This window comes from Neophocaena asiaeorientalis, unplaced genomic scaffold, assembly GCF_003031525.2.
Source record: "Neophocaena asiaeorientalis asiaeorientalis breed wild unplaced genomic scaffold, Neophocaena_asiaeorientalis_V1.1 scaffold226, whole genome shotgun sequence".
Taxonomy (NCBI): Eukaryota; Metazoa; Chordata; class Mammalia; order Artiodactyla; family Phocoenidae; genus Neophocaena; species Neophocaena asiaeorientalis.
In genome coordinates, this window is record NW_020173037.1 from 5,834,682 (window position 1) to 5,851,886 (window position 17,205).

The following is a 17,205-nucleotide window of genomic DNA, read 5'->3' on the forward strand; positions in this document are numbered from 1 at the left end:
GACCAATTACATATATATAACTATTCTCCGGGTCTCCTAGCTCTCAGTCCCGTGATCTGAGTTCTATAACTTGCTCTTCCAGCATGACAGGCGCCACGTTCACTGTCAGTGTCCATCACAATAATTTCCTTTTTTTTTTTTTTTTTTTACTGACTCATGGAACAATTAAGAGCTAAGTCTCTCTGAAGCTCTTATGTTATCTCCTACAGGTGACTGTTGACTGAATTATTTATTATGAGCAATCTCGTTTCTCATTTCTCCCTTTTATTTTCTCACCTATAATTAAAGAAAGAAAGGAAACAGCACTTTCCATCTCTCAGATCAACAGTTTAAAAAGACTGTTGGAAACCGGGTGGGAAAACAGGCTCCCCCCTTAAACTGTGAGAGTGTAAACTGGGGCCAAAGTTTGCTGGTAATTTCAAAGCTCACCCATCCCACCTCACGCGTGCCTTCACTTTCCGGGTCAACTGCAGTCCAAAGATACCAAATAAACTATTCATCAGTTTTAAATTGAAAGCCGTTTTGATTAACATTATGAAATCTCACGCTGCTCCGTCTTATGCAGGAGCCCCAACAATCAACATCGTCTACACCTGACGTCCAACCACCAACAGCATCACAGCTCAATGATTCTCCTTCTGATGCACTGGCAGAGGCTGGTAGGAGCCCAGTGCTACGTCACTGTGCCTACGGTCACTCACTTCACTTCATCTCATCGTGTCGGCATTTTATCGCCTCACATCCTCACAAGAAGAAGGGTGAGTACAGGACGATAAGGTATTTTGAGAGAGAAAGACCATATTCGCATAACTTGTATTACATACAGGGCATTGTTATAATTGTTCTATTTTATTAGTAGTTATAAAATAATTTTATATTGTTATTGTTAATTCTTTACTCTGCCTAATTTATAAACTAAACCTTATCATCAATACGTATGTATAAGATAAAGCATAGTGTATACAGGGTTTGGTACTATCTGTGGTTTCAGACATCCTCTGAGGGTCTTGGAATGTATCCCCTGTGGGTAAGGGGGGACGATTGCACCCATCAAAAATTTAAATCACGTAGCTTTTGATGCCATAATTCCACTCCTAGGGATTTATAATGATATTTCTACACAAATAATCACTGCAGCATTATTGGTGATAGCAAAAATGAAATAAATCTGGAAACAATCTAAATGTCATTAACAGGAGACTGACAAAATAAATTATAGGGCACTGATACAGCTATAACATATGGAACGTTGGGCAGCCATTTTTTAAAATAACATAGTTCTATGCATACTTATAAGAAAAGATAACTAGAGATTGGTTCAAGATGGAGGAGTAGAAGGACATGCTCTCACTCCCTCTTTCGAGAACACCGGAATCACAACTAACTGCTGAACAGTCATCACCAGGAAGACACAGGAACTCAACAAAAAAGATACCCACATCCAAAGACACAGGAGAAGCCGCAATGAGACGGTAGGAGGGGCGCAATCACAATGAAATCAAATCCCATAACCGCTGGGTGGGTGACTCACAAACTGGAGAGCACTTATACCACAGCAGTCCACCCACCGGAGTGACGGTTCTGAGCCCCACATCAGGCTTCCCAACCTGGGGGTCGGCAACGGCAGGAGAAATTCCTAGATAATCAGACTTTAAAGGCTAGCAGGATTTGATTGCAGGACTTCGACAGGACTGGGGGAAACAAAGACTCCACTCTTGGAGGGCACACACAGAGCAGTGTGCGCATCGGGACCCAGGGGAAGGAGCAGCGACCCCATAGGAGACTGAACCAGACCTACCTGCTAGTGTTGGAGGGTCTCCTGCAGAGGCAGAGGGTGGCTGTGACTCACCGTGGGGACAAGGACACTGGCAGCAGAAGTTCTGGGAAGTACTCCTTGGCGTGAGCCCTCCCACAGTCTGCCATTAGCCCCACCAAAGAGCCTGGGTAGGGTCCAGTGTTGGGTCACCTCAGGCCAAACAACCAACAGGGAGGGAACCCAGCCCCACCCAACAGCGGACAAGCGGACTAAAGTTTTACTGAGCTCTGCCCACTAGAGCAACAGCCAGCTCTACCCACCACCAGTCCCTCCCATTAATCCTCTTAGATAGCCTCATCCACCAGAAGGCAGACAGCAGAAGCAAGAAGAACTACAGTCCTGCAGCCTGTGGAACAAAAACCACATTCACAGAAAGACAGACAAGATGAAAAGGCAGAGGGCTATGCACCAGATGAAGGAACAAGATAAAATCCCAGAAAAACAACCAAATGAAGTGGAGATAGGCAACCTTCCAGAAAAAGAATTCAGAATAGTGATAGTGAAGATGATCCAGGACCTCAGAAAAAGAATGGAGGCAAAGATCAAGAAGATGCAAGAAATGTTTAACAAAGACCTAGAAGAATTAAAGAACAAACAAACAGAGATGAACAATACGATAAATGAAATTAAAACTACACTAGAAGGAATCAATAGCAGAATAACTGAGGCAGAAGAGCGGATAAGTGACCTGGAAGACAGAATGGTGGAATTCACTGCTGCAGAACAGAAAAAAGAATGAAAAGAAATGAAGACAGCCTAAGAGACCTCTGGGACAACATTAAATGCAACAACATTCACATTATAGGGGTCCCAGGAGAGGAGAGAGAGAAAGGACCCAAGAAAATATTTGAAGAGATTATAGTTGAAAACTTCCGTAACATGGGAAAGGAAATAGCCACCCAAGTCCAGGAAGCACAGAGAGTCCCGTACAGGATAAACCCAAGGAGAAACATGCCGAGACACATAGCAATCAAACTGGCAAAAATAAAAGAAAAAGAAAAATTATTGAAAGCAGCAAGGGAAAAAAGACAAATAACATACAAGGGAACTCCCATAAGGTTAACAGCTGATTTCTCAGCAGAAACTCTACAAGTCAGAAGGGAGTGGCATGATATACTTAAAGTGATAAAAGGGATGAACCTACAACCAAGATTACTCTACCCGTCAAGGAACTCATTCAGATTTGATGGAGAAATCAAAAGCTTTACAGACAAGCAAAAGCTAAGAGAATTCAGCACCACCAAACCAGCTCTACAACAAATGCTAAAGGAACTTCTCTAAGTGGGAAACACAAGAGAAGAACAGGACCTACAAAAACAAACCCAAAACAATTAAGAAAATGGTCATAGGAACATACATATCGATAATTACCTTAAATGTGAATGGATTAAATGCTCCAACCAAAAGACACAGGCTTGCTGAATGGATACAGAAACAAGACCCAAACCGGTTTGCAGGGCAGAAATTGAGACACAGATGTAGAGAACAAACGTATGGACACCAAGGGGTGAAGTGGCGGGGGTGGTAGTGGGATAAATTGGGAGATTGGGATTGACATGTACACACTGACATGTATAAAATGGATGACTAACAAGAACCTGCTGTATAAAAAATAAATTTAAAAAAAAGATAACTAAATTTTCTGTTTAAAGAAAAAGGGCCAGTTTTTGCATTATATGTGTACTATCATTCCACTTGTGTAAACATGTAGACTTTTATAAATGTTTACAATACAAAATATATTAACGTATGGTTTTACATAAATATAATTTTATAAATATATATGCTAAATGTATGTTATATATGTATACACATGAACAAATACATGCATTTGCTTATGCATAGAAAGTTCTCAAGCCGATGTGTTACATCTTTTTCAAGTTATGACTCACATAGCAAAAAAATTGTCCTATATGCGGAGACAAACTAGAGACGATTTAGAAGCATCTATGTGGAAGTTGGTAAAAAAAAAAATCATGATGTCTTCTTTATAGTACAAAATTATTATAAAATCTATACAGTATTTGGAATGACATTAAATGCTAAATTTAAGCTTCCAAAAGTATTTTCAAATATTTAATGTACTTCTAAGTTTTTTCCTGCTAATACAATTTTTTAATACAGGACTTCATACTTGAAATGTCTATATGCAATCCCTGATCAAGACCTTTAAAAATGGCTGAAGCTAATTCTTGATGACCACCATTGATAAAAAACATATTTGCACTAATATACAGAATTTTTATTGCTTTACAACTATGCACAAATTTTAACATAAATGAAAGTCTGTTTTCAATTTTAATGTCTTTTTCTTTTCTTTCATTGATAAGTGTAATGATAAAATTTCTTTGGTGACGTGAATGGATTTCCAACTTAAATATTTCCATAACAAGTATTTCACAATCTAAATAATCTCAAATTTGCAAAAAAGTGTGGGCCTGTTAGAGCAATCATCCTCAAAGTGGTTTGGATGCCTCTAAGAGGGCATGTCAGCCCCAGGTAGGCAGAATTATATATGTGGTTTACTGGGTTGAATAATGTCCCCCCAAAATTCATGTCTACCCTGAACCTCAGAATGTGACTTTATTTGGAATAAGGTCTTTGCAGATGTAATTAATGTGAGGTTCAAGATAAGATCATCCTGGATTAGGTGGTCCCACAATCCAGTAAGAGTATCCTTAGAAGAGACAGAAAAGGAGAGGACACAGGGACACAGAGAAGAAGGTGATGTGAGTACAAAGGCAGGGACTGGAGTGATGCATCTACAAGGCAAGGGACAGAGAGGACAGAGGGCCACTGCCGGAGGCTGGGAGAGAGGCGGGGAGTGGATTCTCCCTCAGGAACGCCAGAAGGAACAACCCTGGGGACACCTTGATTTCTGGGCTCCAGAACCATGAGAATACATTTCTGTGATCGTAAGCCACTCAATTTGCAGTAATTTGTCATGGCAGCCCTGCAACACTGATGTACACGGGTGCCCCCCACTGGGATGCCCCCCACTGGGATGGGACGGCGCCTGGCCAGGCTGCTCCCCAGCTCTCTGTGTTCCGGGGAAGATGGGATGCTGAGAAAAGCAGCCTGGATGACTTAGAGCTGGACTCCGCCCCCCCAGGAGCTGGGGCTGTGGAGAAGAAAGCTCCCTTCCCTCCAGGTGAACCAAGTTTGCAGTTTCAAGATGGAAAGTCCATGGGACTCAGCACCGCCCAGGCCTTAGCCGATTGATCTACGCCCCCAGCAGCAGTTCAGAAAGTGCCCTGTCACAGCACCGTAAATCAGCTCTACTCCAATTTTTTAAATAAATAAATAAGAAAAAAAGGAAAAAAAAAAGAAAGAAAGAAAACACCCTGCGAGTGAACCCTTGGAGGACCACCGAGGAAAACAAGGTCCTCCCTTCATACTCCTGTTACAGTGCAGTGAAACATCTTACACTCAAGAATGAAGAAAGCAATGAGACCTTTTCAGAGACACCAGCATCTTCAACAGAGAAAGGTGCGTGAATTTCAAGAAAATGTTAAACACACAGTGAATGTGAAGAATGGATATATTTGAAAAATACCTTCAAGAGTATCAGTGCGTGGCAATCTCAGTCACTTGAAACTGGTCAGACCGTGGGCTCCAAAATGACTTTGTGTGAGAATCTTCCCAAACAAGGAGTAATTAATGAAGAAGTAGAGCAGCTGGTACCTCAGGTGTTGCAGTCGGGTATTCTGAGGAAACAAGCGACTCAGCCTTACTCACTTGATAGACCCCTGTGGGTTAGATGATAAACGCTACATTATAACTGATAGGAAGATGAAGTTATAGGTGTTTCATTCATAATTGTTTCTCCAGAAGATCTTTGAGAATGACAGTTTAATTAAAAGATACTTACACATTTTAAAGGGAAGATATAAACCCAGGGCTTAGAGAAGGGTATCAATTTAGGGCACTCTGTAATATGAGTATAAACTAAGTTCTAAAATGAAATTTTGGTATCTGGGGTAAATTTGCCCTCTCCCCAAACTGACAGTTAAAGAAATGTGGGGGAAATTATGTGTTTAAAAAATAATTTGCACAATTCTGGAAGTCAGTTTTAATACACTGCTTTGTTCTTGTGGTAAAATGTTTTATGTTAAATGTTAAAAAATAGTCCAATCTGGTGAATGTCTAAACCTAAACTGGTCCACAAGTGTCTGCCTTGCTTCTAAGTTTACGACCCTTGTTTCCATTCCTTCGCCGCGTTTTTCCATCTGGACGGTCTAGCAGGTAATTAAACTCCTCTGCCCAAAACTGTAGTAGTAGTAGTAGCAGTAATAATAATATACATGGAGACAAAATTGGGGCCACAGCATGAGCCAATAGCCTTCGCCTGCCCACGCACCCCTGCTCTGCGCATCCTGCATCAGGCCCTTTGGAACAACTGCTGCAAATTTCACATCAGCAATTCTCTCTCTTTCTTTTACTAAACTCAACTTTATATTCTACATAAAAAATAACCACAGTAATGTATTTAACCTTCTCTTAATGTATACCTCATGTAACACTTGTATCCCTGAGAATTCCACCTTCTTTTGTTCGACAAAGATTGAGAGGAAGCTGGAGCCGGAATCTCAAGTTACAGCTCAAGTCTGTGGGCTGGTGCGCCCTCTGATGGACATTATTCACATTACACGTGCCTTTTCGTTTTGGGGTGTTTTTTGTGCTGTTGTGTTTTTTTAAGGCAGGAGCACTTCATTTGCAGGCCAAGAAACATCTCGTAAAGCCAAGAACAATCAGGAAGTCATCTCAAATGATCCCTGAATGATCCAAAACACACGAATCTTATTTAGCTGTGTTCACCAGAGTTCTTGTCAGGGAACTTGTTTAACAGAGGTGGCTTGATAATAACTTGGAGTGGCAGATAAACTGCAAGGGACTGATCAGCAAGAATTGTTTTTTAAAATGTTTGTTCTGATTGATAAAGGATGAGGCGTTTGCATTTGGGAATTGGAGAGGGAGAAATTGCACCCTCACCCTGGGGACAGGGGAGCATGGTAGAACAGAGGCCACAGAAAATACATGCGAAATAAGCAGAGTTCGCTTTGAGAGATCTAAGATGCTGAGCCCCGACCCGGACCCTCCAAATCTTCAGCAAAGAAGATTGGTCGGCCTCTTGCGGAAAACAGTAAAGAAGCTGAATTCTATGTCCTGGGTGATTTGGGGGGCTGAGGGGGGCAGGAGCCTGCGAGACACAGACCCAGAGTCTGAAGGCACAGCTGAATGTAGAAACCCAGTGTTCCAGGAGAAGCACCGCGGTCCTTCACTGGAGGGCTGCGTAAATTCATAAAGCTCAAACATCTCTGAGTCAACACTACAGCAGTGGTTGAAGAGAGACAAAAGCAGAGCTATAGGTCAGTGTTTCCCGGCAAGGTAAGCACAGCAAGTAGTAACATGTGCGTAGCTGGCTGACAGAGGTGCAGGGCCTCTGGCCACCCCAGAGCTTGTGTTGTTTCCCAAGAGTTCAGAGGTGTCAGTATCTCAACACCTGTGTGGCCTCCCGAGGGCCCACGGAGGAGGTTCTGCTGCAGGTAGGCTGCATATGGGCTGACGCAGTGCCCAAGACTGGTCAACAGGAGTGACGACCACCCCTAGACGAGGAAGGCCAAGGTCTCAGGCCTGCACCTCGTCCTCCTGGATGTGTCGTCAGGTCATACTGGAATCTAGTCCTTTACTGAACGCTCCCTGGCTAGCCTCCGCAGAGCTGCTAAATTCTGTGCATTTACTCAACTGCTCTATTTTTAGGCACAGGTGAACAGCACTTCACTGCTGCAATTTTGGTGGCTGTTACTCTTTAGTTTTATCCTTGCTCTACCTGGTGATGTTTCCCTAAGTACTTCACTAACAAACAAAGACAGTAACGTATCGCAGGGCTGAGAACCGGAAGGAAGCATGAAGGGGGAGATGCCTGTGAAGAGCAGAGCCCGTGCGCGAGCGTGAAGCTCCGTTCACATAATTCTGAAGCCACTATCTGAGAACAGGTCTCAGTTCTCTCACTGCGATGACAGCGGGAAGACCTCGGTGGCTTTAGACATAAAAAGAACAGCTTTCGGGGAATCGTGTAGTGATCATTACACCACCGCATTTTCTTAGTTGCACTTACTAGTCCACTGTACTGTGTCTCTGTTACAATTTCAGAACGAGATGAAAGGGACTGTTTACTCCCAGGACCAGTGCTTTAGAACCAGTGCAGGAAAGCCTTGGGTGCTCCCCTGCTCTTAACTTGTGAATCACACTGAAATAGCCATTCGTGTGATCACAGCTCCAGCTCTCCTGCATCCCCCAAGTCCTGGACGGTCAGGCAGGGCCTCCGGATTCGCTCTGGCCAAGGACACATGAATGGGAGCATCGCGTACCAGGTCCAGTCAAAAGCTTTAAGGCCTGAGCACGATTCTGCAAATGTCCTTCTGCCTGTGTGACAGCAGAGACTGTCCCAGAGGGTGGAGGCGGCATCAGTCTGGGTCTCTGAGCAAAGCTATCATGAGACAGAGACCGTCCCCGCTGACTCATTGTCACCCCGTGGTCTGTAAGCATCACTGAGACGTGTGGACGCTTTGTCACCAGAGCAGTGCCTTTCCTGACTGATGCGCACACATATGCTAATTGTACATATAGAAGAACCCCCATATCGATGGGCATTTTATCTTACATATAGTCATAAGAACTTAGATTATCTAATACTCAAGATTATAGTAAAATAAAAGGTTGTTACTTCTATAGGTAGATCTAATATTTGTCTTTAAAAGGAACAGCTGGGGGAAAAAAAAAAGAAACAGCTGGTAGATAAAGAGAATACAGCTGACCGTTGAACAACACAGCTTGAACTGCCCAGGACTGAACTTGGACGTGCATTTTTTTCCGTAAATATGTACTACAGTACTACACAATCTACGGTTGGTGCTCAGATTCAGAACCCAGATACAGAGAGCTGACTGCAAACTTCTGGCAGGTTTTCGACTATGCGGAGGGTCGGCGCCCCTAGCCCCCATGTTGTTCAAGCATCAAGTATACATATAAACATAAAAAGCAGAGGAGAAGCAATGATATGATCGGGAGTTATTATCAGCGGGCCACCAGCCCCATCTACCACAGTCGTCTCCAAGGTGATCAGTGATGTCATCACGCTGCTCCTGGACCATCTGAACCCAAAATCTCCCATCAGCAAAACCCATAGAGGTGACTTTACTTCTGTATTCTCTTAGGTCAACCACAAACATTTAGATTCCAGAACATATAAATGTCCAGTCATGCTTTTCGGAGATACTTTTTAGAAGATGCTCAACTTTGGGAACAGAAAAGAGAAGCAAATCGAACGACAGAAAAATAGAGGCCTTTACAATAAACCGAAGGAAACAGAACAGACATACACTTAGAGCTTCGATGTGCACCTTCCTGACATTCTTGAGGAGAGCGGAGGGTGAGGTTAAGTCAAAGAGGCTGGCAGCATCTGCTTTGCGTAAAGTCATTGTGGCGTTTAGAAAAACTCTTTTTATGTTTCTACAGAGTTGAAGGCTTCCTGGATACATTTAGTTGAAAAGATTGGATCCTGGGCTAAGAGTAAGTCTGGGAAGTGAATTCACAACTCTGTAGATGGTGAGAGATCCAGAGAGACAAGTCCAGAAGATCTCATGGTACCTGTCTACACAGGAAGGGAAACTGAGGCCCAGGACTGGGGAGACAGCTCTGTGATCTGTAATTTGAAAACTTCCATAAAGAAAAGTCTAACCCCAAATGCCTTAACCAATAAGTTCTACTCAGATTTAAAGAAGAAAAAACCACCAATGTAGGAGAAACTCCTCCATGGAATTAAAAGAAGTGGGAATACTTCTCCATACACTCAGTGAGGTCAGAATAAATCTGATCCTCAAACTTAACAAGGACATTACAAGAAAGAAAAATTATAGGCTAATATCATTCATGAACATAAATGCAAACTTCCCAACAATATTAGCAAACTGAGGTTCCATTTCCAGCAGTGACAGAAGAGGTTGTATCAGACTGATCTCCTCCTAATAGTTAGAATTTCTGGACACAAGCATGACCAAACACAGGCAGATGTCACAGGCGATCTCAGCCTTAAAAGAGGGGAAGCAGGCTGGGTTGATCTAAATTTACTGACTACTCATCTAACGGCTCCACTAACTGTGCTGCACACAGGAAATGGAGCTCAAGTAGAAAGGGACAGGTTCATCCGGCCAAGGATTCAGAGGTCAGAGTTTGGGGCTGGGAATTAAGAGGAGGAGTCCTAGCAAAGCGGTAGCCAAAGGAAGGGGTCCCCAAATCTGTGCAAAACTCCTCTCAAATCCTTGACTGGCTTCTTAACTGTGCAGACCTAAGGTGAGAGTCCAAGAAACAGAGCAGAAAGCAGCAGAAGGTAGAGCCTAAACGACCTGGGCAGAGATTTCAGCATCTTTCTCTTCTTGAGAGAAAGCGTTTAGAGTTCAAGTCATGCCAAATGAGAGGGAACTGGTAAATACTTTGGGTTTTCCATTGAGTACCAGAAGAGTCACCATACAATAAAGGGCCACATTTAAAACTAATGGCTATGTCTTAGGACTTACTGCCTACAACAAAAGAACAACACTTTTCAGAGAAAGATGAAAGAATTCAGAGCTCCTATAATGTATCCTTTACAATATTCAATATACAAATAAAAAATATTAGCTATGCAAAGAAGCAAGAAAATGTGACCCGCAATTTCTAAAAAGTTAAAAAGCAGTTATTATAAACAGGCCCTGCAATGACCAGATGTTAGAATCAGCAGTCAGGGATTCTTAAATAAGTAAAAGGAATATGCTAAAGAATCTATAGGAAAAGAGAGACCTGATGGGTGAAGAGGTGAGGAATTTCAGAGAGAAAGGGAAATTCTACAAGTAAACCGACGGAGAGTTCCAGTCCAAGACGGCGACATAGGAGGTTCCTGAATTCACCTCCTCCCATGGACACCTCAAATCTGCAGCTCCACACAGAACAATCCCCTCTGAAAGAAAGGCAAAAACTAGCTGGACAACTCCTCCACATCAGGCAAATGAGAAAAAAATCCACATCAGAACGGGTAGGAAAGGTTGAAACTTTCATCAGAAACCCCACCTCTGGTGCAGTGACATACAGTCAGGAGGGAACTCACAACTCTCAGCTTCTCCCTGGGGAGCAAGGGGTTTCGGCCCAACATCTAGTGCCCTAGCTTTTAAAAATTCCACCTAAGGGATGGGCCCCCGAAACACCTAGCTCTGAAAGCCAGCAGCGCTTATGGTACAAAGCTAAAGCAAAGAAAGAAAGAGTTGTTAATGGGCTTGTGAGGACACCTCATGGCTGCCCCCCAGTGCTAAGTGCGGAAGCAGCAGACAGAAATGCCCACCTCCTCGTTTTTACCTAACAGAGGTCTCTTTGCATTCCTTAAAATCTGCAGCCTGAGGGTCAGGCCCCTAATTTAGCACATGCCTAGGGGCCGCCTGCTGCCCCCCATGGAGACTGGGGAGTCTGGTAGGGGCATCTCCAACTCCCTAGGTCTGCCTCCAAGTCACAGTTTCCTCCCTGGAAGGAGCCTGTACGCACATCTGACGCCTGGCTTTTGCAGATGCAACCCAGGAGATGCACCCCTTGATTGTCTGGCTCTGGGGGCCAGTGGGGCTTGCATTTGTAGGACCTATCAGACCGTAGCAAACAAAGAAACAGCTCCTGACTGGCTGTCACCCCAGGGCTCAGTGCAGAGGGAGCAGACAGAAATGCCCATCTCCCAGTCTTTTCCCGGAAAGAGGTCTACTTGCAGACTTTCAATTATAAGATAAGGTCTGAGGAGCTAATGTAAAATATGATGACTGTAGTTGACTGTGTTGCATAACTGAAATTTGAGACTTGAAGTTCTACTCTAAGAGAGTAGAAGTTAACTGTTCTCACCAGAATAAAAGGAAATATGTGAGGTGATGGGTATGTTAAGTAACCAGATGGGGGGAATCCTTTCACAAGATTTACATGTATCAAATCATCACACTGTACACTTTAAATCTATTACAATTTTATTTCAATTAAAAGGAAAAGAATTTGTACCATGTCAGTGCAATGAGGGTGAAGAAGAGATATTTTGGAGGAGAAATCAAAAGATTTGGTAAACAATAAACTGTGAGGTTAAAGGAAAAAGAGGAATTAAAAATGACTCTGGGGACTTCCCTGGCGGCACAGCGGTTAAGAATCCACCTGCCAATGCAGGGGACACGGGTTCGAGCCCTGGTCCAGGAAGATCCCACAAGCCACGGAGCAACTAAGCCCGTGCGCCACAACTACTGAGCCTGCGCTCTAGAGCCCGTGAGTCACAACTACTGAGCCTGCGAGCCACAACTACTGGAGCCTGTACTTCTAGAGCCCGTGCTCCACAGCAAGAGAAGCCACCGCAATGAGAAGCCTACGCACCACAACGAAGAGCAGCCCCTGCTTGCTGCAACTAGAGAAAGCCCGCGCACAGCAACAAAGACCCAACGCAGCCAAAAATAAATAAATCAATAAATAAAAAATACTGATTTGTAGCTTATGGTAAATGGTAAGAAACTTTAGAATGAATAAGTTCCATGATTCTCGAACCCCCTCAATCACTCTGAGAATATAAAATAGGAAGAAATGGAGGGGAAGTGAGGTACTTGTGATCATTTCTTTGGAGAAGAATGGGAAGAGGTACTATTGCTTCCATCACAAGCTAAAAAGAGAGGTACTGTCTGTCATGAATGTCACCAATGTCAGTTGATACTTTCATTCAAGTTAAGATGTGAGTGAATCAACACAATATACATAGTAACTCAATGACATGACACGAGCAGCTACTTCCTTCCTGTATCAGTCAGTCATTTTCAAATACTGAAAGAATGCCCCCTTTTTTTCCCTTTTGCTATTCCCAGTATAGCAGCTACAGACACAGCACACTTTTAAGTCTTAACTGCCTTGTAAACATTTTCTCCACCACATTCTTAAATTCAGAGTAGACAATGAACAAAATAATAAATCAAGGTCTTAAGTGTGGCATTTGCCAATTTCTGAGTTGTGAATACTCCCACCATGGTGAATTCCAAGCTACCAACATGTTGTCACTGAAAGTGGAGTTGGGAAGAGGTGTACCATAGCGTGCCATTACATGGTATTTCCACCATGTAGATACAATAGCTGTATAGATAATAATAAAATATATTTAGAATAGGTAATAGATAATAAAATGTATGGCATAGATAATTATAAAATGTATTTAAATAATTTGGAATTGATTTTTAGTATTTATTACATTGGTTTTTAATATGATTTCATTGTAAGTTTATGTAACTTAATTTTTTTCTTTTTTTTTTTACTTTTTTATAGAAGTATAGTGGATTTACAATATTGTGTTAGTTTCAGGTGTACAGCAAAGTGATTCGGTCATACATATACATATGTATATAGCTATATCCTTTTTTTTTTAATTCTTTTCCATTGTAAGTTATTACAAGATAGTGAAATAGTTCCCTATGCTATACAGTAAATTCCTGTTATCTATGTATATGGTGGTGTGTATCTGTTAATCCCATACTCCTAATTTATCCTTCCCCCCTTCCCCTCCATTTTTAACAATGGCTGTGTTTAACATCTACCTGTAAAATTCCTGAAAATTTAACCACAGGCTCTCCCGAGCCAGGATAAGCCACGCCCTGCACACCTCTGACTTTTAAGTACATTGAAAACACAGCTTTACTGTCCTAGCTGTCATTCTCAACCTGCTAAAATGTGGATTTTCCTCTCTATGAAATTCATAGTAAACTTGGTACAGCAATCTCTTCTCTTAATCCAGTGGACACATTCCAGTCCTAATTTTTTTTTTTTTGCCCATATGCGAGGCTTGTGGGATCTTAGTTCCCCGACCAGGGATTGAACCCAGGCCCACAGCAGTGAAAACGCTGAGTCCTAACCACTAGCCCACCAGGGAATCCTAATCTTGATTATCCATAGGAAATGACAGCGTTGGTCTCCTGCTTGAAACCGCCATGTCGCTGGTTTGTCCAGTCTCTTGCCTTCACCCTCCCTCTCTGACTACTCCCTAGGTCTAGTCCGAATGTTCTCCTTTCCCCACTGAGCCCTTCAGTGCTGGTTTTTCTAAGTATTCTCGGTGCTCACATCTTATCACATCTCACACTGCCCCAGGAAGCCTCATCTACCCTGCTATCGCTCATGGGCAGTCATCACCAAACCTATATCTCCAAAGCAAGATTCTCTTACTTCCTAATATCTAGACCCACGTTTGCAATTGCTCTGTGATGTATTTTCCCTCTAGTGTCCCACATAAATTTTGAATTCAAAATGTCATAACACTCTCTTCCATTGTGATTTGATGACTATGTTTAGTGGTATGTTTGGAGTTCTTTCTCTTTGTGTGTGTGTGTGTTTATCTATTGCAGTGTTGGTTCCCATGAGGTTTATATACAGCAACCTATAAATATACAGGATTATTTTAAGTTGATCTCCTAAATGATCTCTTTTATTATATTTTGTATCTATACCATTTGATGGATGTTCACTAAACCTACTGGGGTAAACATTTCATGATGTATGTAAGTCAAATCATTATGCTGTACCCCTTAAACTTATATAGTGCTGTATGTCAGTTATAGCTCAATAAAACTGGAAGGAAATAAAGCAAAACGAAACCACAAAATGTCCACAACAAACTCGTTTCTGTCTTTTCAGGTCTGCTTCTCCCTTTCAACTGAATAATTTATAGGAGGCGCCATTTGCCAAATCACCTAACCAAAACCCTCAACGTCATCCTGTATTCCTCCTCCTTTCACATATTCCCCATGTAAGACTTCAGCACCAGTTGGCTCTGGTCCTAATATCTCTACCAATTACTGCTTCTCTCTTTACCCACTGTCACTGATAAAACTTTATTCCTGGGAATTCCCTGGCGGTCCACTGGTTAGGGCCTGGTGCTTTCACTGCCACGGGCCTAGGTTCAATCCCTGGCTGGGGAACTAAGATTCCACAAGCTGCACAGCGAAGGCGGAAAAAACAAACAAACAAACAAAAAAAACCTTAATTCTAATCACCCCACATTGTTGTAATAACCTTCTAATTTTGTAACTCTGATTCATCTTACACACTGATGCCTCTGTTATCTTTCTAAATCACAAACCACTTAATGGCTCCCAATTGCCTTAGACCAGTGGTTCTCAACCTTGGCTGCACAACAGAATTACCTGGGGAGGTTTTTTTCAACTAATTTTATAAATGTGTGATTTACATATAATAAAGTACACCCATTCTAAGTATATAGCTCAATGTGTTTTTAACACATACATACACACACACACAAAGTGTGTAATTATCACCATCAATAACAATATAAAACATTTTCATCACTTCAAAAAGTTCCCACATATCCTTTTTCAAATTCCCCAAGCTTATCCTTCCCCCAGAGTTGACCCTAAGCAACCCTGTCAGGAAAGATAAGTTTTGCCTGCTCTAGAATCTCGTATAAATTGAATCGGACAATATTTACTCTTTGACATCCGGCTTCTTTTACCCAAGATAATGTCTTTGAGATTCAGCCATGGTGTGTGAATCAGTAATTTCTTCCTTTTTACTTTGAGTAGTATTCTGTGGTATGAATTTCTCGAAATGTTATCCATTCATTTGTTGATGGACATTTGGATTGTTTCCAGTTTGGGGCTATTATGAATAAAGCTTCTATGAACATTTGGGTACAAATATTTTTGTAAACATATGTTTTCATTCCTCTTGGGTCAGTATTTAGGAGTGTTATTGCTGGATCTTACGATAACTGAATATTTAACTTTAGAAGAAACTGTCTATTTTCCAAAGTAGCTGTACCATTCTCCATTCCGACCAGCATTGTAGGAGAGTTCCAGGCAGAAAGCCAGGACAAACATAGCTCATTTTGCTTGTTTCCCTTCTCTGGCATAGCACAGATCTGTACTGCCTGTAGTTCAATGTCTGAAAATAATCGTTTCATATATTTTGTCTCGTTTTTTCATTGGTGGGAGTGGAAGGGCAAATCCAGTACCAGGTACACTGTCATAGCCAGAAGCAAAGTCCACTTGGGGAGCGGCTTATAAAAACATGATGCTTGAGTGCAACCCCATACTAGTTAAGTCTGAGTTCCTGCAGTGAAAGGACGGCAGGGGAGTTCTAACGTGCACCAGCCTTAAGAATCACTGGCCCGGAGCGCAATATTCAATCTCTTCACTAAGGCAAGACCGTTCAGCATCTGCCCTAAGCCTACACCTCCAGTCTAGATCCAAACCCACACTCTCCAACCCCCAACCGTCTTTTGTCATTTCTCCTAAGGTTCTGCCATGCAGTACTTTATCAGGATAAACACGGTATTTCAAACCCATGCCTCTCCCGGTGGTCCCTTTTGGTCCAAAGTTTACCAGGGGTACTTAACCTTCAAGATTCGGCCAAATGCCTTTGGCTTTATGGGTTATAAAGAGAAGCCCGGGATTTCTAGGGCAGAACGTTGTACTCAAAAGAATATCTGGACAACCAACAAATGCGAGGCTTAGGATCTGGTACCGCCATTTACAACAGGGTGAGTTTAGTCGTTATTTGTCGTCTGCTTTCCTCAGGTATAACACGGTAATAACAATACTTACCTGGCAGAGGAACAGACGAGATTACACATACAATCGAACGCACCTAGCATGGTGCACATAGCAGATGCCAACAGAATACTGCCCTTCACACCCCACACACCACTCATAACGTTTCCTGCAAAGCTCTACTGCAAATGGCACTTTATTATCTGTTTATACCTCTCCCTCTCCCAATAGATTGTTTTATAATGACCAGGACTACTTCTTTTTACCTTTGCATCCGGGGGTATAAAAGTGCTTGGGATAAGACAGGAGTTTGAATAAATCTCAGATGGATTTAGAAGTCTCTAGTTCTGATCGCAAAGAAAGTTTACAGGGTTCTTCCTCAACGTCAATTCACGCTTTGGGGACGACGTACCACCCAGTCCTTGGCAAGGAAATGAGAGAATGTGACCGAGACTGGAAAAGGACGGTGGCACTTTTCATCAGATGAAACATCCAGGGGACGTTCTCACTGTGGGGTTAAAAGAACACGAAAGTCCGTGCTGCCCTCCAGGCCAGCGCCCAGCAGCCTCCGGGTTTACGCAAAAGCTTCTTGGCGGGGAAATTCTGAGCCAACTTCCTTTACGGAAACAAGCGGGACCGCACAGGTGGGCGGGCGCCGGAAGAAGCGCGCACGGGGGCCGGGGGAGGCGGGGACGCGCAGGGACCGCTCCGCCCCGCGGTTGCCAGGCAACCGGCCCCGGAAGTCGCGGGAGACGCTTCGGTGGCGGCGGTGCCGGGAGCGAGTGAAAGATGGTGGAGGGGGGC

The 17,205-nt window shown here is 42.9% G+C and overlaps 1 long non-coding RNA gene across 1 annotated transcript in view; it reads right to left on the bottom strand.

Moving 5' to 3' along the window:
- Nucleotides 1–16,986, bottom strand: part of LOC112398175 (uncharacterized) — a 54,304-nt gene extending 37,318 nt beyond the window's left edge. The window contains exons 1-2 of the long non-coding RNA XR_003002943.1: nucleotides 16,668–16,986; nucleotides 5,373–5,523 (exon numbers count right to left, since the gene is read on the bottom strand). This is a non-coding gene — a long non-coding RNA (uncharacterized LOC112398175). The remainder of the gene's footprint in view (nucleotides 1–5,372; nucleotides 5,524–16,667) is intronic.
- Nucleotides 16,987–17,205: the final 219 nt, after the last annotated feature.